The sequence below is a fragment of the Astatotilapia calliptera genome, chromosome 17 (assembly GCF_964374335.1).
Source record: "Astatotilapia calliptera chromosome 17, fAstCal68.1, whole genome shotgun sequence".
In the NCBI taxonomy this organism is placed as follows: Eukaryota; Metazoa; Chordata; class Actinopteri; order Cichliformes; family Cichlidae; genus Astatotilapia; species Astatotilapia calliptera.
In genome coordinates this window covers 1,565,705-1,589,351 of record NC_137438.1, presented here as the reverse complement: position 1 = coordinate 1,589,351, position 23,647 = coordinate 1,565,705, and the positions used below count along the sequence as shown (strand labels likewise).

Here is a 23,647-nt window from a genome sequence, read left to right as displayed (position 1 = left end):
TTTTTGCCTCTTTTTTTAAAATTAAAACCACTTCATAGAACATCACATCAGTTACAATGATGATGTCATTTATAGTTTACAAATGACAAAATGTTTACACAAAATCATGACAGTGTTTACATGATATCACCCACTACTAACATTACTTTATTTACTGTGTCTTTTGAAAAAATACAGCTATTTATACAGCAAAAGACTAAAGAATATTTAACAGGAGCAGGTTTCATTTTCCCTGGTTTTATTATCACACTGTTCACCAAACGCAGCAAACCTTCACCATCTTATCCAGAAGGGTCACCTCTTCACCCTCACATGGAAGAAGTAATCTGATTGGCATGGTGGTATGTTTGAAGCAGGTCCCTCGTGTAGCGCTGGAACTCAGTCACGATGTTTCATCCATTTCATGGGCTGGTTTGCTGCAATAATGCCAAATAATTAGCAATGACGTCACAATGACCGTTCATTGATCTGAGCATGCTCAGAATGATCCACAGCGCTCCTTTGATCCTTTGATCTTCTCGAACGATCATTGTGACGTCACGGTGACATCACAATGATCCTTTGAGAAGATCAAAGGATCATCGTGATGTCACAGGGACATCACATTCTCTGCCACACCCACCAAGTCTATAAATAGAGGAGGTCGTTTAACAGTTTACATCAGAAAGAGCCAGTTGTTTTAGACAAAGCTGACCTTAGACAAAGCTGACCTTTGCATTTAAATCATTCAGAGATTTAACTTTTTTGAGCTTTAAACCTCCAAAGAAATGTCACAGGGAACGTCGAATAATCCATCTGGAAGCAGAGATCAGTCAGACTTGCTGCAGTATACGGCAGTTGAAGCTCTATGTAGCATTAAGAGACAAATCACAGACGTCATTGAAGGTAACGCAGAACTCGGGCAACAGAACAGACAACTCAGGGAACAGAACGAAGAACTCAGGCAACAGAACAGACAACTCAGACAAGCGAACACACAACGCAGAAGAGAAGACAGAGCTGTCACAGAATTGAATCAAGAATTTACACAATGCAGGCAAGAGAGCGCAGGACTCTGGCAAGTAAACACACAATACCGGCAAGTAAACACACAACTCTGGCAAGATAATATAAAACTCAGTGAAGAACACACAAAACTCTGGCAAGAAAACACACAACTCCGGCAAGAAGACACAAAACTCAAGCAAAGAAACGCACGACTCAGTCAAGAGAATGCAGAACTCAGAAAAGCTGTGGAAAATCTTCAGCGCCAAGCGGTACATGTACAACAGACAACAGAAAGAGAACCTCGTAGACCTGAGGAGGCTGACAACCTTTTTTCAACATACCTTGTTTCGTGGTATGTAGGCATTGCAGGATTGGCCGTTGTTCTTTCTGCAGCTGCTTTCTGGGTCGCCTCTAAGATTTTCGGCTGAAGCGAATGTCCCGCTCTGTGGGGTCATGATTATTGTCATGAACCCACAGAGCGGGGATGGCTTGCGTGTGCTTGCATGCACACGTCCCATCGACAATTGTGGATTGTGGTCCACAATTGATGGTCTTAATGTCTTCCTTGATTTTGTCCATCCACCGTTTTTTCGGTCTGCCTCGAGGCCGGCGCCGTCTGGGTCGATCCTTAATAGTCGTTTTTGCTGAGTTCTCATCGCTTCGAATCACGTGTCCATACCACCTCAGGCGGGATTCGAGCATCTTTTAAACTCGAGCCACAGTCCACCGACCTGTGCTCTCCTTTATGTTTGATTTTATTTTGCCCCTCACCTCCCAACCAGTCATGGCAGAAGACCGCCCCTCCCTGAGCCTGGTTCTGCCAGAGGTTTCTTCCTGTTAAAAGGGAGTTTTTCCTCTCCACCGTTGCCAGAGTGCTTGCTCATAGGGGATCATTTGATTGTTGGGTTGAATTTTTGGATTTCATTTCATTGGCTTGAACTGAAAAACCTAAAAATTCAGCTGAGGGGTTCACATAGTGGAGAGCACTACATTTGTTAACTGCACTTTGTTTATTTGTGGATTTTGTAGTTCTTCCTACTACAAAAACTACAAATGAAAACAAGGCAGTTAGCAGCAAATGAAAATAAATAAAACACATTAAAAAAATCTGCTACTGCTCTGTGTGTTTACTTTAGTGAACAATTCAGGTGAGGGGTTCACATAGTGGAGAGCACTACATTTGTTATATATATTGTGTGTGTATATATATATATATATATAACAACTAAAATACAATATATTGTATTTTAGATTAGAATTGAGATGGATATATATCTGGTCAAAGAATATAACTAAATTTATATTTAACTTACAATAAATCACTAGTTGTTCAGTCCTAGCTGTCGTTATCAGTTACTGCCAGTTATTCCTCTGCTGCCCATGGTTTACAGTCCACATAAACAGGACTGAATCATCAGCAGAAGAAACAGAAAACAGGTCTCTTGCCACTGTTTGCTACTTTTGTAATTGCTGATAGGAATTTGTGACAGGTCGGAGGCACGACACGACCACGACTCAGCATTCTGTGGCATTTCCCTTTTATTCTCGTTAGCTGTACACACACTGATGGCTCAGCTTTCCAGCCAAACACATACCAACAACAAACACACAACAGGCCCTAGTTCATTTAAATGAGAGTACGTTTTGCTCTAATGAGTTTGCATTCAGTGTTTAAAATTCAAACTGTTAACATAAAATGTTATTGTTAATAAATTGTTATTGTTTACCTTTTTGTCTTGTATTGTTGATGTGTATGAAGTATATGTATATCTGTATGTTGCCCTGTCTTAGTTTGTCTTGTCCCGTGTTCCCACTCGTGGCCCGCACCTTGTCGTGGTGAGTGGGCTTTCAACTAAGATGGGCTGTCCTTCTGTTGTCATATGTTGAAAAGAAAGCAAAATGCTACTTTTTACTACTCGGATCAAATGTATTCATGTTTAAATACTGTGGGTAATGTAATCTAAAGAAGTAGTCAGGGTGTGGTCCTTCTCAAATTTCCTTCATCCGAGTTTTTGTGCTCGTCTGTCTGCCTCTGTTCTAGGTTCACAGGACATGCAGATGAGATGCTTCTCTTGGGTTTCATATATAAGCAACACACGTCCTGGTTTATGTCACAGTCTTTGGTAAGTTTTACAGTCCAAATTTATTGACTGGTGTTAAGGTTCAAATATTAAGGAGGGATATAGGAGGAAATCCAAATAACAACACTGGTCCGGCCGGAGTAGTCAAAACGATGATTTTAATGAACACGCGCAGCGTGGGGAGATGTACACCGCATAACATCAGCTGTAGATCTCCGCCCAAAAAACTACACAGGAAAGGTTTTATGGCATCAGGGCATGTTTACTGACGCCCCCTCATGCCTCAAGCAGATACAATACATGCATACGTCAAATCAAAACCACAATGACTTTTAACACAGTTTGAAAGAACATGGTCTCCGTCTCCACGGCAGGTGCATCCTGTCGCTGCCCGACGCCCGTTTATCGTCTTGGAACATCAGCAGCGGTTCTGCAACAAACTGTTCTTTTGCAAACTCAATTTCGCAGCGACAGGCATAACATGATTAAACTTTTACCTACAAATGAGTCTATCTACTTATGTGTGTCAACCTGACATGCACTCAGTTTCACCTCTCCCCTCACCAGCTAAACCTTGTAACCTTTTCCCCAGACAGAAGGCCAGCACAACTGAAACTATATGTGTAATATATTGAATAAATGTTTTAATCAAATGATACTACTTAAAACTTAATAAAAGAATATAAAAGATAATAATGAATAACCTGGTTATTCAAGTAGCATCATCCAACACCACTCCTCAAAATAGCAACCAAAATGCACACTTTACAGAGGAAACAAAGACACTTTAGAAGTATACTTCCTGACTTATTCTCAGTCAACTGTTACCAAGCAAACTCAAACACAGCAGGTTGCTGAATACACTCAGGTCTCTGCTCAGCTACTATTCTTGCTGTAAGACTAACCTTCTAAGCTCCACGTCACTCACACTCTGCATATAAACATTCAAGATTATAAAAAGCATTTAAGATTATAGATCCAACTCAACAGTTTAAAGTGGTTATCACTGCTCCTGTACTAAAGGCTAATTAATTGGGTGCCAATATGTTTAAACCTCTGAATGCACTATCAATACTTGTAGATTATGTTATTAATGCCATGGTAATATGAACAATAGCAGTAAAATAATTTCTCTGAGATCAGTGTCACTGAGCTCGAGCGCTGCTCCACCAGCTACAGGTTTAATATCAGATCAACAACAGTAGAAAAACAGAGACAGAGACTACCAGACAAAAAGAAGAATAGGAAATCCAACATCATCCAACAGGCTCTTTAAAATAGTTCCTCTGTACAGTATTTACACACACACACTGAGGAGGAGGAGCCTGTCACTCAGTCAGTACAATGAAGCAGTCTGAATACTGCCCTCTGATTGGCTGGCACTCCTTCATCCAGTGTTCTCTTTATTTCAGGTGAAGCTGAGACGCATCCAGGTAACGGTGTGATGTCATCCGGAGCTGAGCCCGTCCTTCCGAAAGAGGTCAGAGGTCACCTAGTCGTCCCTGCAGGTACGTCACTGTGAGCTCTGCCCACTTGCATCCCAGCAGCACCTGTTGGCCAACGGGACCGCCCAGAACCAGCAAAACCCAACGGGACCAGGATCCGGTCCAGCGAGGGTCGGAGCAGTTGGCTGGACGTCCAGGCAGAGATATCAAACATACACAGAACACCACTGAACTGATGTCACGGAAACAGAAACGCTTCTTCACGTGATCCAGTCACATGACTTGGAGAGGCGTAGAGGCTGGCCAATCAGGTGTACCTGTGGAAAGTGAGAGGAGATCACGGGTCAGAAGATTTTACCAGGGAATGGCTTGAAATTAAAACAAAGAAGAAGAAGGAGGTGATGATGATGATGAGGAGGCTGATCTCCTGTTCAGTAACACTCTGTTTCTTTACACTGAGATTCACTGCTCTGACCAGTAGGTGGAGCTGCTGCACTGAGACACCTGAAGCAGGGCAGGTGAATTTCAGTACAGGTGGAGAGGAGCGGCACAGAAGTCCAAGCATGTTCATGGATGTGATGAGCACCTGCGCATTACTCACATAACTGCTTTTTATTAATCGTGAGCTTTTGGTGCGTTAAAAAAAAAGGAGGAATTTGTGAAATTCATTGTTATTTGATTAATTACTAAAGAGACTTATATTGTTAATTTGGGGTGGCTGTAGCTCAGGAAGTGCAGCGGGTCATCTTCTGACTGGAAGGTTGGTGGTTTGATCCTGGCTCCCCCCAGTCTGCGTGCCAAATATATTTAAAAAAATAAATCAGCATTTCAAATAGATGGCATGTCCATCATGTCATTAACTGCCACTGAGGTCTCAATCTGAAGACGGCTCCTAAAAATCACAAACAGAGGAGAGAATAATTCAAATCAGTTTGTTAAGAAGTTTATGCCTCAAACCATAAGTCCTTAGTTTCTCTGATTTCCTGTTAATTATATGACATTCAGCACATTTTGTTACACAATTCTAGTAAGCTGATAATTGGCAAGGAGGAATTAGTGTGTCTGTGAAGTTTCTCAGTCCACCAGGTCATCGTAGTCTAAGGAGCTTGGAAAGAAAAGCATCTGGACTTCTTTAAGTGTCTTGAAGACGTTTCACGTCTCGTCCGAGAAGCTTCTTCAGTTCTAAGATCAAATGGTGGAGAGTCCCAGACTTATAAGCCATGTGGGAGAGGTGAAACATCTTCAAGAAACTTAAAGAAGTCCAGAGGCTTAGATTAATTAGTATGGTACTGACAAAATTTGATCAGCCCTGCACAAAACAAGACTTAACTTGTCCTTTATCTTAAAACGCTTTATATTTAGTTAAATCTAACATTAAAAAGTAACCAGTATTGGGCCAAACCTTGACCCTGCCCTCTGTTGGGATTCAGAGATTCTTTTATTGCTACCATATAATCTGCCTTATGAAGAATGTATTAATAACATGTTTCACAGTATCATTTATCAGTAATATTTCCTACAGGGTTTATATTGCATTGAATATGTCTGTCATCACATTGACCTTTCTATTTTTACAGGTTGAGTTCATTCTATACACAATGCATAAATGTGCTTGGTTAGAGTTGATGTTCCATTCTAGAAGGTTTTAAGCTTCACTGGTGAGAGTGTCCAGATGATACATGCTGAGGGGAGATGAGAACATAGCAGGTTAATTGCATGCATGCTTACAATACACATATTAATCTAGTAGCAGGTCTGAGCGAAGGCCTAAGCGTCTTCTGCTTCAGTTTGAGACTGGCTGCAAAGTACTCTACTTAGTAATTAATGACGAGGGTCCATTATTAGATCTCAGAGATGCTAAGACCTGAAGTTATTACCTTAAAAGGCAAGTAATGTAGAAAGGAGAAGTTATATGTCGGTGTAAGGTTATATGTACGTGATGTACCCTTGTCTGCACGAATTGAACTTTTGCCCGTCTGTCACCATGTATTTTTGAACTGTATTGACGTAGGTGATATTTTGTCCTATAAAACCAGAACCCAATGTATTCTTGTCAGAGCAAAACAATCCGTATGCTGACGGTTGGTGGTTCTCCTGTGTTAATAAAACTCATCGTTTGATTGCACTTTTCCGGAGCCTCCGTCGTTTGTTGTCTGGTCTAAAGTTGATCGATCTCGCAACACCTCCTATATCCCTCCTTAATATTTGAACCTTAACACCAGTCAATAAATTTGGACTGTAAAACTTACCAAAGACTGTGACATAAACCAGGACGTGTGTTGCTTATATATGAAACCCAAGAGAAGCATCTCATCTGCATGTCCTGTGAACCTAGAACAGAGGCAGACAGACGAGCACAAAAACTCGGATGAAGGAAATTTGAGAAGGACCACACCCTGACTACTTCTTTAGATTACATTACCCACAGTATTTAAACATGAATACATTTGATCCGAGTAGTAAAAAGTAGCATTTTGCTTTCTTTTCAACATATGACAACAGAAGGACAGCCCATCTTAGTTGAAAGCCCACTCACCACGACAAGGTGCGGGCCACGAGTGGGAACACGGGACAAGACAAACTAAGACAGGGCAACATACAGATATACATATACTTCATACACATCAACAATACAAGACAAAAAGGTAAACAATAACAATTTATTAACAATAACATTTTATGTTAACAGTTTGAATTTTAAACACTGAATGCAAACTCATTAGAGCAAAACGTACTCTCATTTAAATGAACTAGGGCCTGTTGTGTGTTTGTTGTTGGTATGTGTTTGGCTGGAAAGCTGAGCCATCAGTGTGTGTACAGCTAACGAGAATAAAAGGGAAATGCCACAGAATGCTGAGTCGTGGTCGTGTCGTGCCTCCGACCTGTCACAAATTCCTATCAGCAATTACAAAAGTAGCAAACAGTGGCAAGAGACCTGTTTTCTGTTTCTTCTGCTGATGATTCAGTCCTGTTTATGTGGACTGTAAACCATGGGCAGCAGAGGAATAACTGGCAGTAACTGATAACGACAGCTAGGACTGAACAACTAGTGATTTATTGTAAGTTAAATATAAATTTAGTTATATTCTTTGACCAGATATATATCCATCTCAATTCTAATCTAAAATACAATATATTGTATTTTAGTTGTTATATATATATATATATACACACACAATATATATAACAAATGTAGTGCTCTCCACTATGTGAACCCCTCACCTGAATTGTTCACTAAAGTAAACACACAGAGCAGTAGCAGATTTTTTTAATGTGTTTTATTTATTTTCATTTGCTGCTAACTGCCTTGTTTTCATTTGTAGTTTTTGTAGTAGGAAGAACTACAAAATCCACAAATAAACAAAGTGCAGTTAACAAATGTAGTGCTCTCCACTATGTGAACCCCTCAGCTGAATTTTTAGGTTTTTCAGTTCAAGCCAATGAAATGAAATCCAAAAATTCAACCCAACAATCAAATGATCCCCTATGAGCAAGCACTCTGGCAACGGTGGAGAGGAAAAACTCCCTTTTAACAGGAAGAAACCTCTGGCAGAACCAGGCTCAGGGAGGGGCGGTCTTCTGCCATGACTGGTTGGGAGGTGAGGGGCAAAATAAAATCAAACATAAAGGAGAGCACAGGTCGGTGGACTGTGGCTCGAGTTTAAAAGATGCTCGAATCCCGCCTGAGGTGGTATGGACACGTGATTCGAAGCGATGAGAACTCAGCAAAAACGACTATTAAGGATCGACCCAGACGGCGCCGGCCTCGAGGCAGACCGAAAAAACGGTGGATGGACAAAATCAAGGAAGACATTAAGACCATCAACGCGTCACCTGAGGACGCCTTGGACAGAACCAAACGGAGAAACCTTTGCTGAGGAGCGGACCCTGCACCAGCGGGAACAACGCCAGGATGAAGGTGGACTGTGGCTGGAAAACATCATTACTGTTTTTAAAGGGTAACTGGTCCACAATTGTCGATGGGACGTGTGCATGCAAGCACACGCAAGCCATCCCCGCTCTGTGGGGTCATGACAATAATCATGACCCCACAGAGCGGGACATTCGCTTCAGCCGAAAAACCTAGAGGCGACCCAGATAGCAGCTGCAGAAAGAACAATGAACCATCCGACATTTGTGAGTTCTTCGTTCCTTTCCCTGAGTTGTCTGATCTCTTCACAGAGTCGTCTTCTCTCTTGCCTCAGTTCTTCGTTCTGTTGCCTGAGGCGTGTGATCACTTGCCCAAGTTCCATGTATTCTCGAGTGACTTGTGCGTTGTCTCTATTGAGTTGAATGATCTCTTGCCTGTGATGTCTGTTTTCTTCCGTGAGGCGTGTGATCACTTGCCCAAGTTCTATGTTTTCTCGAGTGACTTGTGCGCTTTCTTGATTGATTTGAATGATCTCTTGGCTGTGATGTCTGTTTTCTTCCGTGAGGCGTGTGATCACTTGCCCAAGTTCTATGTTTTCTCGAGTGACTTGTGCGTTGTCTCTATTGAGTTGAATGATCTCTTGGCTGTGATGTCTGTTTTCTTCCGTGAGGCGTGTGATCACTTGCCCAAGTTCTATGTTTTCTCGATTGACTTGTGCGCTTTCTTGATTGATTTGAATGATCTCTTGCCTGTGATGTCTGTTTTCTTCCGTGAGGCGTGTGTTTAATGCAGCGATGTCTAAGTTTTGACTAACAACAATTTGTAGAATTTCAACTGCCGTACGCTGCACTGGGTCTGACTGATCTCTGCTTCCAGATGGATTATTCGACGTTCCCTGTGACATTTCTTTGGAGGTTTAAAGCTCAAAAAAGTTAAATCTCTGAATGATTTAAATGCAAAGGTCAGCTTTGTCTAAGGTCAGCTTTGTCTAAAACAACTGGCTCTTTCTGATGTAAACTGTTAACGACCTCCTCTATTTATAGACTTGGTGGGTGTGGCAGAGAATGTGATGTCCCTGTGACATCACGATGATCCTTTGATCTTCTCAAAGGATCATTGTGATGTCACCGTGACGTCACAATGATCGTTCGAGAAGATCAAAGGATCAAAGGAGCGCTGTGGATCATTCTGAGCATGCTCAGATCAATGAACGGTCATTGTGACGTCATTGTGACGTCACGGCGACATCACATTCTCTGCTACACTCACTAAGTCCTTAAATAGAGGAGGTCCTTTAACAGTTTAGACAAAGCTGACCTTTGCATTTAAATCATTCAGAGATTTAACTTTTTTGACACTTTTGAGCTTTAAACCTTTAAAGAAATGTCACAGGGAAACGGTGATCAGTCAGATCGACTGCAGCGTACGACAGAGGAACTCAGGGAAGAACACATACAACTCAGTGAAACGTGCATAGAATTCAGTCAATATATCGGACAAGTCAGTGGAGAAAACACACAACTCAGTGAAAACTACATACAACTCTATCAAGAAAACGCACAACTCGGGCAAGGAAACGCACAATTGAGGCAAGAGATGGCAGAACTCAGACAAACTGTGGAAAATCTTCAGCGCCCAGCGGTACATGAACAAGAGACAACAGAAAGAGAATCGCCTGGTTCGTGGGGTCTAAACCTACTTAAAGTAGGTTTAACTGCTGCCGGATGTGTCATTGCTCTTCCTGCAGCTTTCTGGGTCGCCTCTAAGATTTTCGGCTGAAGCGAATGTCCCGCTCTGTGGGGTCGTGATTATTGTCATCATGTACTCATATATGTAAGCATTGAGCCAAATGTAATAATTCTAACATATTAAACAAACAATATTTGTCTCTTATGTATAATACATCTGTAGATACACTGTCACAGATACTTGTCTTTGAGTGAAGATTTAAGGTGATAGGAAATATAAATAACTGCAACTTGAATCTCTGACCCAGAGTTCAAGCTCACTGCTGTAATATATATATATATATCATAATAATCTGACAATACATATAATATTGGCCATATTATATTTACATTACCACAGTGAGATGACTTCAGTCTCATGAACAACGTTAGCTAATTGTTATTTACTAGCTAATCTTAAATGACTGTTCAGCACAGAAATGAAGCCCAACAATCATGTTTACAGTCCTTTGGTCTCAGATGAACAAAATATGTTCTCCTTCATTTCTGTCACACAAAGCTGTATGACACGTTTCTCGCGGTTAGTATCATGGTTGCTAGGCAACCTGAACAGCGCGACGAAGGCTAGACCGTCCCATTTCACAAGCCTCTCACTTCCGCACTTCTCGTACTTATAGTACGCGCCGTACGTAGTACGCGTGCGGTCGCTGGATTGGGACACAGCCTGGGCCTGCCAGAGTCAGAAATGAGGATAAAACAGGAAGTTTGACAGCAGTGAGTTCCTGCAGCGACCTCTCGTTTCTCTCCTCAGTGCTGCATGTTCGTGAACGTGAGCCCGGACGCGAAGGAAACTCTGCTGCAGTTCGGCTCCACCATACGGCAGGTGTCGCTCGGCAACGCGACGCAGAAAAACAACAGAAACGCCAAGTAGGACAGATGTTTCAGGCACGAGAAGTCCCTGGACTTTTTGAGGGGACAACAATAATAATAACAATGTGCAGTAAAACATACACTCATTCTTTTCATTTATTAGGTTCCTGTGTCGTGTTGTTTGTGTTGGCAGTGAGTTGGAGGGCGGGGTGGGGTGGGCTGCTTTTAACCAGGTAATAATAATAATAATAATAATAATAATAATAATAATAATAATGGATACTTTATTGATCCCCATGGGGAAATTACTTGTTTTTCTCTGCATTTGACCCATTCACTCAGTGAAGCAGTGGGCAGCCCACTAAGCAGGCGCCCGGGGAGCAGTGTGTAGGGACGGTACCTTGCTCAGGGGTACCTCAGGGTAGCCGTTAAGTGGATTCGAACCGCCGACCTTCCGATCATGGGGCGACCACTTTACCTACTGAGCTATCCCTGCCACTTTGTGCTACATTTGTGTATGAAAAGTGCTTTATAAATAAAGGTTGATTGATTGTGCGTAGTGCCGACGCGGGACAGTTTCCAATTGTGTAGTGCTGTTGTTCCTAGTGTGACTCTGCAATGACAATAAAGAGTCTCTCGTCTTCTCTTGACGATGAGCTGCTCGTCCACCACAGCACTGAATCCAGCTCAGTTACAAGTTACAAAAGAAAATCATTTTTACTCGAGTACTGAAATTCATACTCAAGAAAACGCATGTTTCAGCTTCATTGCACGAGGCAGAGCAATTACGTTTCAGCGGACATCATGGCGTCCGCGTGTCCTGCTGTGGAGAGGACTCTTCTTTTAAACCTTCTTATCTCTACTAAGTAGAGACGTACAGGAAATAGTTGAGAGGGAAAGGGCCGGACTCAAACCCGTGCGGCTGCGTTCCAGCCATGTGGGATGTGGTCACCATGAGCTGAGCTCAGCCGACGTCAGAGACGACTTTGAGTCAAACGTATGACACGTGTCCGTCTGTGGTCCTAGCTGCTGCCTCCTCGCTCCTTCAGCAGCTGCTTGAGGACTCTCAGGTTAGAGATGTCCTCCGCGATGACCGGGATCTCCTCGCCGCGATGCTCCTCGCCACCGTCGCCTTCCTCGCTGTCAGAGAGCGTGCACAGGAGAGCGTCGTTCTCGTACGTGGGGAAGTAATACCTGCGGAGCGAGACGAAGTTTAGTGCTCAGGCTCAAATTAGTCCCAACTTAAAAAAGGACGCCATTTTCATCAGCTGATAAAAATACTCCAAATGAAGTGTAAACATCTGTGGCGTTGACCACGTTCATCAGCAGCTGGACGCCAGCTTTAAAGCCCGCGCTCTCATTGGTCAATTCTGCAGGCGCTTCGTTAAACCTACTGCGGCTGGTCCCAGGCGGACATCTCTGGCAGTTTCATCACGTGACCTTCAGCCGCGATGTGACGCAGGGCGTCCGCCCGGCAGTCGAACATCCGCGTGCAGCCGTAGCAGCGGCTCTGATGGATCTGCCGCCGGATGAAGTTCACCAGTTTGACCTGCTGGTAGAACTTGAGGTCTGAGGGAGGACAGAACATTAGAAACACTCAGAAGGAAGAAATAGAAGGAAACTGCGCTCGAATGACCACGGAGATTTCACTCACCGAGCTCGGTCTTAAGGAGGTCGAAGCCGTGAGCCTCCTGCAAAACAATCACGAAACAGAAAGACGTCAGGGTGACGCAACGCCGCGACGCTGGTTACAGACTTCATAAATAACAAAACCAGAAAGCAGAGAGAAACTTTTCTGCCTCTCAGGTAAACTCGTCACTCGTGAGCAGAAACTTAGAGTCACGTTTGGGAAACTGGTTCTAACTTTAAACCATCAGAACGTTTAATCAACGACAAAATCTGACTGCAGTCGACGTCCAATCCTAGATTTGATTTATTGTTCACGAGTGTTAAGTCTAATTGTTGAATGTTGTCATTGTGTTTCTTAAATTTGTACGGTCTGAGTTCAACCTATAGGATCAAGACGTTCCTTTGTCTCTGACCTCTCCAGCCACTCTGTGCTGGGGGAGCTTTTATTGCAGATGCATCCTGACAGATCTGTTTCTTCTGTTGTAAGCTTCCTGCTTTTATGATCCTTTTGGTCAGCAGGAGGTCTCACACACACACACACACTTGTTAAAGTTTTGACAATCATGTATTTATTTGGAACCTTTTCAAAATAAAAGGCTCTTCAGCTTCGGTCCATCTGTGTGTGAGGGCACTTTTTGAGTAAAATCCATGTTTTGTGCTTACGATGGATTCATGCGTTTGCAGAGACCTCAGGAAGCAGATCGTTTCCTGTTAGTGTGCACTGTCTCCGTTCTCCCAGAATGCTTTGCAGAATCGTTTCAGGGATGAAAAGCAGAAAACGATATTTTCCTTCTCTGAAACTTCTACGTTCCCGTACCTTCATATGCGCGTAGATCTGCTCCAACGTCTCCGATTGGTGATCACAGAACAGACACACTGCAGAGACCGGATGAGCCTGCCAGTCCGACCAATCACTGCGGACGATACGGAGATGAAACGAGCTGAAGACTGAAAGCATTCACACAGGATCAGAGGAGGAGTAGGAAGTGGACTTGATTTAAACTTTTGTATCCAGGCTGACGCAATAAATGAGAATATTCTCAGGAGGGACAACCCAAGGTTCAGTATCTGGGATCGAGCCGGGGATCAAACCTCCAACCTTTCGCTGCACCTCCTGATCCACAGCTACCCCGAGCTCACAGCACCTGGTTCAGCACCTGGTTAGCGCTGGAGATCAAGCGTGCTCAGACTGGTGATGTCGTGTTGGTTTAAAATAAACGTTACACCCAGTAACTGCACCATCTGGTGGTAAAAAACTGGTATTACATGCAAGTGCAGCCCGGCCCGGTTTTTGCCTTTAACACGACACAGAGCAGTGTGTATGACATGCATCAGGACACTTTAGTTAATGCCGTCCTCACAGAGCTACATGAGGATACTTACTCATCCTCATCATCCGCCAGCTCACGGTCATCTTCGCTTTGCAGCTCCTCCCACGTTTTTCCCAGTTCCTGACAGGACAGGAGGGACGCTTTAAAATCGGAACAATACATTCAGGTCGTGCGTTTGCTTCTACAGAACTGCTTCGTTTATCCTGACGTGGAAGCGTGTGGCGAGTGTGTCGCTGGGCTTTACCAGGTAGTTGATGACGTAGAAGCGGTCGTACTCGTGGTTTTTGGCGCTGATGCGGCGGTGAGCTTTTTTCCTTCAGCGTGGTTTTATCTCGAAACGTTTTCTCGCAGTACAGACACTGCAGACTGAAGCGAGGGGAGCAAAATGAAAAGGCGCGCGAAACAAAACTTAACGCTGTGAATAAAAAGCAAACCTGTCCAGTTTGTCCTGCAGCGTGTCGAGGAACTCGCTGCAGTAGACGATGTTGTCCGGCAGTCCGATGCTGAAGGAATGCTCTCTGGCCATGTGGTTCAGCAGAGACCACCTGGAAACAGCACGTGGAGCCATTTTTAATAAACAACAGAAAACATCAGCTGACATCATCACTGTTAGCACTGCGCTGCAGTCCTTTGGGCTTCGTCCAGAAGTTCCCATTTGGACAAGACTTCAAGATCCATGCAGCGTGCCCATAGTGGCAGACAGAGGGAAGCAGCCTCCCTCGCCATGGGCCGCTGCATGTCCAAATGTGAGGAGACCCGGAGCGGACGCGGGTTATGTCTCTCGGCGTCCTCCCACAAGGAGCTGGAGGTGGTGGCTGTGCAGAGGGAGGCCGAGCATCTGCGAACCAACACAGTGACTGAAAATGGATGGATGGAAGCTTAACTGGAGGTAAAGACACAGATCCACACAAGAACTGTGGTAAACACCAGTGAGAAGCCAGTCACACCTTCATGCCATTCATGAACCAGCACACACCTGCACAGGTCTGAGACCTGACCCTTAGCAGGAGAGGAAGAAGGATGAGGAGCTGCACTGGTCTCAGATCAGCTTCTTGGTTCAGGCTCAGACATGTCACTGAATGATGTTTATGGAATTATGCATCAAAGCAGCTTTTTGGGGGTTGGATCATAAGAGATGACTACAGGAAGCAAAGAAGCTTTTAGTCACATGATTTCAGGAAGCTCTACCTTCTGTCTGCTTTAATCTAACACACGTGAGGTTTCCAGGACTGATGGGAATCCTGCGGCGCTTTACCTGTTTCCCGTGAACTCTTCGCTGCAGAACATGCAGAGACGATGGAAGCTGCTGTCGTCTCGCTCCTTCGGCTGCTGCTCCAGGACCTCCTCCTGTGGGAGCACAGAAGAAGAGCTCAGAGGAATTCTTCAGAAAACTACCTCAGAGTGCTCAGATATTTAAAGTGCAGAGGTTACAACGACACAAAGCGTGTCAAATCATCACTCAAATCTGCAATTTTTCTGATTTTGCCTGATTTTCAGACTTTGCCTCAAAATAAAGTTTAAAAGAAACGAAACTTTCAGCAGCACAAGATTCACTCAGGATGCTCCGAGTCTCACGTCTCCTCACCAGTCGTTTCTGCTGCAGCTTCTCTCGGAGGACTCTGTCTTCTGGAAGGACGTCACACAGCAGGAAGTAGTCCTCCTGCTCCTCTGTCAGGTCAGCGAGGAAGAAGAGTTTTTAATGAGTCATTAATCAGAGCTGGAGGAAGTGTACGTGGTTCACTTTGAAAGGTCAGGTCCTCTGTGGGTTTGAGTGAACTCACCGACTGGGCCCGTGGAGTTGGTTTTGATGACGCTGCAGAAATCTGTGAGCGGCTGCTCGAGGAATCTGCCCTTCCAGTACAGCAAGTACCTGATGGAGGAAACTCCTCAGTAAAACCGACTCACAGCCAGGTTTACCGGCGCACAGAAACACTTCGTCACGGTTCATAAAGGCAGCACACTAACAGGCGTGGACATGCTGGACTTGTTGTATATATGTATACTTGTAAGGTAAGGGTTTCCCCCCATCACCCCAAATAATTACAGGAAGTCTTTGGTGAAATGATCGAGTTCCAAATGCTAAAAACATCCAAACGTGTTCCCGAGAGTTAAACGAGTGAGCCGGAGCATGTGTGGCTCGTACTTTGGGACGTCTGCCATGAGTTTGACGTCGGCGATGACAAGCTTGTGCTCCATCAGCAGGTGTCTGAGGAGGACGTCTTTCTGCGGCGGTGGGACGGACTCAGAGCAGAACAGGCAGACCAGCGGCTCGGAGCCGGGACATTGAACACCGGGAGGGCTGGAGGTGTCAGCCGGCTGCTCAGGGAAACACAGCGGCTCCAGAATGCTGTCCTTACCTGAGAAAGCAGAAGAGAGACTACACTTTATATACCCCACACACACTCTACTCCAGCTCCACTGGAACGGTTCGCAGCCGAGTGTGAAGCAGCGGGAATGAGGATCAGCACCTCCAAATCTGAGGCCATGGTTCTCAGACGGAAAAGGGTGGAGTGCCCACTCCGGGTCGGGGATGAGTTCCTGCCCCAAGTGGAGGAGTTCAAGTATCTCGGGGTCTTGTTCGCGAGTGATGGGAGAAGGGAGCCGGAGATCGACAGACGGATTGGGGCTGCAGCTGCAGTAATGCAGACTAGGGCTGCCACGATTAGTCGACTAGTCACGATTATGTCGACTATTAAAATCGTCGACGACTAATTTAATAGTCGACGCATCGTTTGAAGCTTTGTAAGATCACAAAGGACGCAGGAATGAGTAGTAGGATTTAAGAGTGTAATAACGGACTGAAACAGAAGATGGCAGCACTGCATGTACAAGGATGCCAGCTGCCGTTAAACCCCGAAGAAGAAGCTGTGTCCCAGAATTCATAGCGCAGCTGTCAACAATGGCGGCAGCTAGGTAGTTTTAACTTTACTCTTACGTTTAACATATTTTCAGGCGAGAATGTAGCTGTGTAAACCTCAAATATCTGCTCAGTTTATCAAGACACCACATATTTTCAAAAGCGCTCCGACGTTTTCGGAGACGTCTGTTACCCACTAGCTCGTTAGCTAGGCGGGGGCAAGGCTAACTAGAGCCGTGAGAACACCGGACTCCCGGCAAATCATTTTCAAACCCACCGCCGTCTTTCGCTACTCAGGTTAAACATGATATATAAGTCACTTAGATAACTTAACAATGTTATTGTTTGGCTTTCTTTAGTATTTTATTTGTTCCTGAGTAAATCGGTTTGGCTGAGATTAAAGTTATAGTTTTTTGCACAGCTAAAACTGTCAAGCAGACAGCTGATTATCAGAAGTGTGAGACTCTGGAGAATATACTCCGGTGTCCTGTTATATTTTAGAAAGCAAGGAGTTTATTAAACTTCACCGAAACAATCTGCAAATTTCATTAAAAATTAATAAACTATCATCTTGTCTTTATTTTTAGTTAGCACAAACACTTCAAGCTGTAAGCTAATGATAGTTATATAAGACCAGATGCTGCCGGTGCAATAAGCAGTACGCTGTACGTCCAATGGATGATGATCTGATTAGTCGACTAATCGCAAAAATAATCGATGACTAGTCGACTATCAAAATAATCGTTTGTGGCAGCCCTAATGCAGACGCTGCACCGGTCCGTCGTGGTGAAGAGGGAGCTGAGTGTAAAAGCGAAGCTCTCAGTTTACCGGTCGATCTACGGCCCTACCCTCACCTATGGCCACGAGCTGTGGGTAGTGACCGAAAGAACGAGATCGCAGATACAAGCGGCAGAAATGAGCTTCCTCCGAAGGGTGGCTGGCCTCTCCCTTAGAGATCGGGTGAGAAGTTCGGCCATCCGGGAGGGGCTCAGAGTAGAGCAGCTGCTGCTCCACATGGAAAGGAGCCAGCTGAGGTGGTTCGGGCATCTGACAAGGATGCCCCCTGGGCGCCTCCTGGGTGAGGTGTTCCGGGCATGTCCTACCGGGAGGAGGCCCCGGGGCAGACCCAGGACACGCTGGAAAGACTATATCTCTCGGCTGGCCTGGGAACGCCTTGGTGTTCCCCCGGATAAGCTGGAGGAGGTGGCTGGGGAGAGGGAGGTCTGGGCCTCTTTGCTTAGGCTGCTGCCCCCGCGACCCGGCCTCGGATAAAGCGGACGAAGATGGATGGATGGATGGATGGACACTCTACTCCAGACCAGGTGAGTCAAAACCAAGCGGAAGCGAGAATGTACAGCCTGGCATGAAGAAGCATTTCCCTCTGATCTACAAAAATCTGTCTGTATACAATTATTTTCATCACCCGTGGGGACAAAACTATGATCTAAAAGTTAAAAAAAAATTAATGAATTAATTAAATAACTCATTAATCGAGCTCAGACTTTACACGCTGTTAAATCCTGAATAAACTTCGCAGCTGTCAGACTGAGGATACTGACTGAATATAGAGATTGCTGTATAATCAGAGTTAGCAGCCCAGCTATTTCCTAGCCTGCTAGCTTAGCCGGGCGGGTTCCCGCCTGCTTTTCTGATTTTTTTTAGCCTTTTTTCTGCTGATTGTGAATTCCCACAGACTCGGAGAGTCACCGACACCCAAAGCTTTGCACGCAGACCACCAGATATCAGCAATAAAGCCGCGGACACGTTTAAAAAGTCACACTTACCGTCTTTACTCGGCTCGCTGGCGGCCATGTCTGGTGTCACGTGGTGCAAATAACACAAATCGAACCAATCGGAGGCCGTAAAATGCCAACGAAGCGCCTTCGCGGACCCCTGGTAAAACGCGAATTAGAAAAGGTGCATTCAAGTGGTTAAAGGAAATATGAAAACTTACGTTTCGAAAGCTGAAGGTTAATTAATGTGAATGAAGTTGACTAACATGTAACATTGGACGTTGTTGCATATAGGTGCTGTGCTTTTTGGAAATCGAATTTCCCAGAGGAACCCACCCGAGGGATTAATAAAGTTCTATCTTATCTTATCTTATCTTATCTTATCTTATCTTATCTTATCTTATCTTATCTTATCTTATCTTATCTTATCAGCAAAGAATATAAATCACATGAACACTCAGATCCTCCAGATATACCTGAGCGTGTTCTCTGAACATGAAAGTTTAGTGTTCATAAATCCCCATTTATTAACATTGCATTAGCATATGTTTCCTCTCCTCTATTACAAATTTTTAAATGAAACGTTATTTGTGAATGTGTACCATGTGTACAGGTGTAAGGTTCCTTAAAATAAAAGTCTGAAAATAACATTTGAGTTTCTGTACAGGGGGGGCACAAGAAGGCTGGATATGGTGCAAATTCTTAAATAAATGACCCAAGTTTTATACGTGAAGTCCGTTTTAAGGTGGAGTGGCTGCTGATGACACACAGCTCATCATCCAGCTTGGATTCGGGAATTCACTGGAAGCATGTTGTGGTCAAAGACCACTGGGGGGCACAAACAGCTCAGTGTTCATCCTGCAGTCTGACTCACTCTCAGGTTTGGTGCTGTTATTCTCAAAAAAACAAAAAAAACAAACTATAGATAAAAGCAATGACAGCAATACTGCATAAATTATAAACCTTTCTCCCTTTAAGCACAGAATGAAAATATGAAAACACACTGTCAGCTGTTTTTATTTTTAATATTGCAAATACATACATGATGTGATGTCATGCCATGGTGATAATCTCATATATGACATGTTATTATGACTCTGTAATCACCGAAAAGTGCTCAGAGTCAGTCTTTGTGACTGCAGTTTTTTAGTCCAGCATAAAAACCAAAGTATTTCACAAATACTTTGAACCAGTATATAAAAAAACATTTTGAGTTTTAAAAGTTCATGTTCACTGGCGCACACACTACCAGACACTCCTTCTCCATGCTTCATGGTGGGAACCATGCATGTAGAGACCATCGTTCACCTTTGTGGAACCAAAGATCTCAAATTTGGACTCATCACACCAAAGCACAGATGGTCTAATGTCCATTCCTTGTGTTTCTTGGCCCAAACTAATCTCTTCTGCTTGCTATTTGACCATAAAGGCCCGATTCACACAGTCTCCTCTGAACAGCTGATGTAGAGATGTGTCTGTTACTGGAGCTCTATGTGGCATTTATCTGGGCTCTGATCTGAGTAGCTGTTAACTTGTGATTTCTGAGGCTGGTGGATGAATGTATCCTCAGCAGTGTTGGGACTAACGCGTTATTAAGTAACGCGTTACAGTAACGTTATTATTGTGGTAACGAGCACGGTAACTAGTTATTATGCCAAAATCAGGAACGCGTTAGTCGTTACTGGGATTTAGATAGGGTCGTTACTCGTTACTTCGTGTGGTGGCTATCGCGGAGCTTCCACAGATTCAGTAACATTAGCAAGTGGTGGAGGCCAGCAGGTGGATGAAGGAAAAGGGGCGCAGAAGGAGCAGAGACCCGAGGCGGCCGCCGGTCCGAGTGTGAACTGAACTTCAGGTAAGAAGTTATGACCTGCAGTCTCTCTGGGTCAGATATGAACCAAGTTTAGGTGGAGTTTATTTTCGTTATTCTGACTTTTTCCGTACTGCGTGCTAGCTAGCATGACGGAGTTTCTATACAGCTGGGTGGTGCTATGATGTTACTGATGTTGAACTTTATTTTGTTCATAAGTTATTAGAGTTGCCAACCGTCCCGTCTGGTATTCGCGTTTCTTATTGAGCTGAAAAGGAACAGTTTGTCCCGTAATTCAGCTACAATGAAAAAGGCACAAAGCTGGAGTTATTCTGTCTTTACGCTGCACAGCTGCCTCTTCTTTCATTCTCCCCCCTCCCTCTCCCGTTTCTACTTCAATCATGAAACTGATCAATGATCAGCTGATCGGCTCTCTTGTTTGTTTATCGCCCACTTTGCGCCGAAAGAGGAAACCAGCGGATGTCGCGCTAAACAACAGCAGCACGTTTAAGCTTGATCAGCTGTTGTTAGAATTTATTTAACATTAATTTCTAGTATCAGCTGATGTTTGCTGGAGCCACAGCTGTAAAGCTGCTGGTCATGATATGGTTTGGTTATCTGGTGAGAGGGAAACATGAAGATGAAACCAGGAGATGTCCTTACTGAATCATCAGAGCTGTGATGGAGAAACAGGTTTACCTTTTAGGTGACATGAATGAGTTGAAGGGAAGTTATGAACTGTTTCTGAGAGACAAATAACACCAGGGTCCTTTTTTTAGGTAGCTGACAGCTGGTAACTGTGCAGGGGCGGGTCTAGCAAAGTGTTGCCAGGGGGCCAGGTAGGACATTAACAGGGAAAGGGGGGCACAAAGAAATACTTTTCTTTCTTATTCTCATTTTACTACATGCATTACTGACTATATTAATTTCTGTGTGGATAACACCGTACCTACCAGGACTGTACAGTGTTTCTCCAACAACAAACCTTGGATTACCCCAGAAATTAAAGCTGTCCTCAAGCAGAAGAGGAGGGCCTTCAAATCCAAAGACAAAGAGGAGTTGTAAAGGGTGCAGAGAGAGTTGAGGAGACTGATAAGGAATGGGAAGGATAGCTACAGGCAAAATATGGAGAACCAGCTTCAGCAAAACAACGTTGGTGAAGTCTGGAGAGGCCTCAGAACCATCTCAGGCCACAAACAGCAGAACTCTCTGCCTGGGAGGGACGTGAGGTGGGCAAATGAACTGAATCATTTCTTCAACAGATTTGACTCAGCCATGAGGCAGTCTCCAACATCGGCTGCAGACTCACCCACCCCCACTGCTGCTGTTCCACCTCAGACCCTTCACACCTCCTCTATTCACCCTGCTCACTCCTCCCCACCCCCAACAACAGCATCCAATACACACTCAACACAAGGCTCCAGCCTGTCTCTCTCAACCACCCAGGTTAGGAGGGAACTGAGGAGGATTAATGGCAAGAAGGCAGCGGGCCCAGATGGCATCAGCTCGAGGGTCGTCAGGTCCTGCGCGGACCAACTGTGTGGGGTGATGGAGCACCTCTTCAACCTGAGCCTGAGGTTGGGAAGAGTCCCACAGCTCTGGAAAACCTGTGTTGTACCAGTGCCAAAGACTTCACGCCCCAAGGACCTCAACAGCTACAGGCCGGTGGCTCTGACATCCCACCTGATGAAGACCCTGGAGCGGTTGGTCCTGGCTCAGCTTCGGCGCCTAACAAGCTCATCACTGGACCCACTTCAGTTTGCCTACCAGCCTGGCATTGGAGCGGATGATGCCGTCATTCACCTCCTACATCGTTCCCTCGCTCACCTGGAGACCGCTGGAAGCACTGTGAGAATCATGTTCTTTGATTTCTCCAGTGCCTTCAACACTATTCTTCCCTCGGTTCTGAAGGACAAGCTGGAGAACTCTGGAGTGGACCATCACCTCACTACCTGGATCCTGGACTACCTCACCGACCGACCACAGTATGTGAGGACTCAGGGCTGTGTGTCGGACAGGGTCGTCTGCAGTACGGGGGTCCACAGGGAACGGTTCTGGCTCCGTTCCTCTTCACCATCTACACTGCAGACTTCTCCCACAACTCCACCCAGTGCTTCCTGCAGAAGTTCTCTGATGACTCTGCAATAGTCGGCCTCATCACTGATGGGGACGACAAGGAGTACAGAGGACTGACCCAAGACTTTGTGGACTGGTGCCAGCTGAACTACCTCCAGATCAACGCCAGTAAACCCAAGGAGCTGGTGGTAGACTTCCGCAGGCACAAGCATTCTCCACTGCAACCACTGAACATCCAAGGTATGGACAAATTCAAATTCAAATTTTATTTGTTACGTACACAGTCATACACAGTACGATATGTAGTGAAATGCTTGGACAACTGCTCGTGACCTAAAGGAAACAAAAAAGGAAAAGGCTATGAATAAGATAGGAAATAAATATGAAAAATTAAAAAGGGTAAATTTTACTAGGAAGGAATAAAATATAAATTAAGGTTAAAAATGAAATAACTGTACAACACAAATTAGAATGAAGGGTAGATTTAACTGGGAAAGAATGAGATAAAATATATAAATTAAAGTTGAAAATAAAATAACTGTACAACAAAATACACAATATAGAACTATATAAGAATGTATAAAGAAATATAAATAAATATATCCACAATAACAGCAGCTGTACAAGTATTAACTGGAAATGAAGAATATAATGACCAGTGTTGTGCAATCCACATTTGTAAGTGTCTTGTGCAGTGCAAATATGCTTAAAGTGATTTAAGTGATGAAGTGAAAACAATGTCCAGAATGTCCAGTGTGTGTGTAAGAACCAGGACTCTGTATTCCTCGTCCACGCGTAAACGCAAAAAAGGAGTTTTAAAAAATCTCCGTTTTCGGTGATTCGAGACGCCGTTTACATGTGGACGAAACAGCTGCGTTTCCAAAAATCCCCGTGTAGGTGTGGACGCAGCGTAAAAGAGTTAGTAGTTTATTTCCTTACTACCTGTAATTTATTGCATATTACTTGTATTTGCTTAATTTTTTACTAAATGTTTGAGGTGTGAAATAAACCGCAATGGAGCAAAATATGGGCGTGTGTGGTTGGAGGATTTGTGCGCGCATGCGGGGAGGGGGGTCGCGAACATTTTTCTTGTAAACAAAGGGGGGCCCAGCAAGGCTGGACTGGGACAAAAAATCGGCCCGGGCATATGAACTAGAGACCGGCCCACCAGGATAAAGATTGAAAATGTGACGTCATTCAGGGGTAAAACCGCAAAGGATTCTGGGAACTTGTGGCAAGAGGTACTAGCGCACGCAGGCTTTCAATTGA

General features: G+C 44.4%; 1 pseudogene across 1 annotated transcript; it reads right to left on the bottom strand.

The window, feature by feature from the left end:
• Window positions 1-11,211: 11,211 nt before the first annotated feature.
• On the bottom strand, window positions 11,212-15,539 carry LOC145421429 (zinc finger protein 277-like; annotated as a pseudogene). Its single transcript, XR_013902793.1, has 8 exons — window positions 15,488-15,539; window positions 14,337-15,249; window positions 14,147-14,268; window positions 13,955-14,022; window positions 13,389-13,485; window positions 12,597-12,633; window positions 12,337-12,511; window positions 11,212-12,136 (listed from the first exon to the last, which is right to left on the bottom strand). The product of XR_013902793.1 is annotated as a zinc finger protein 277-like (transcript).
• Between the last annotated feature and the right edge of the window lie 8,108 nt (window positions 15,540-23,647).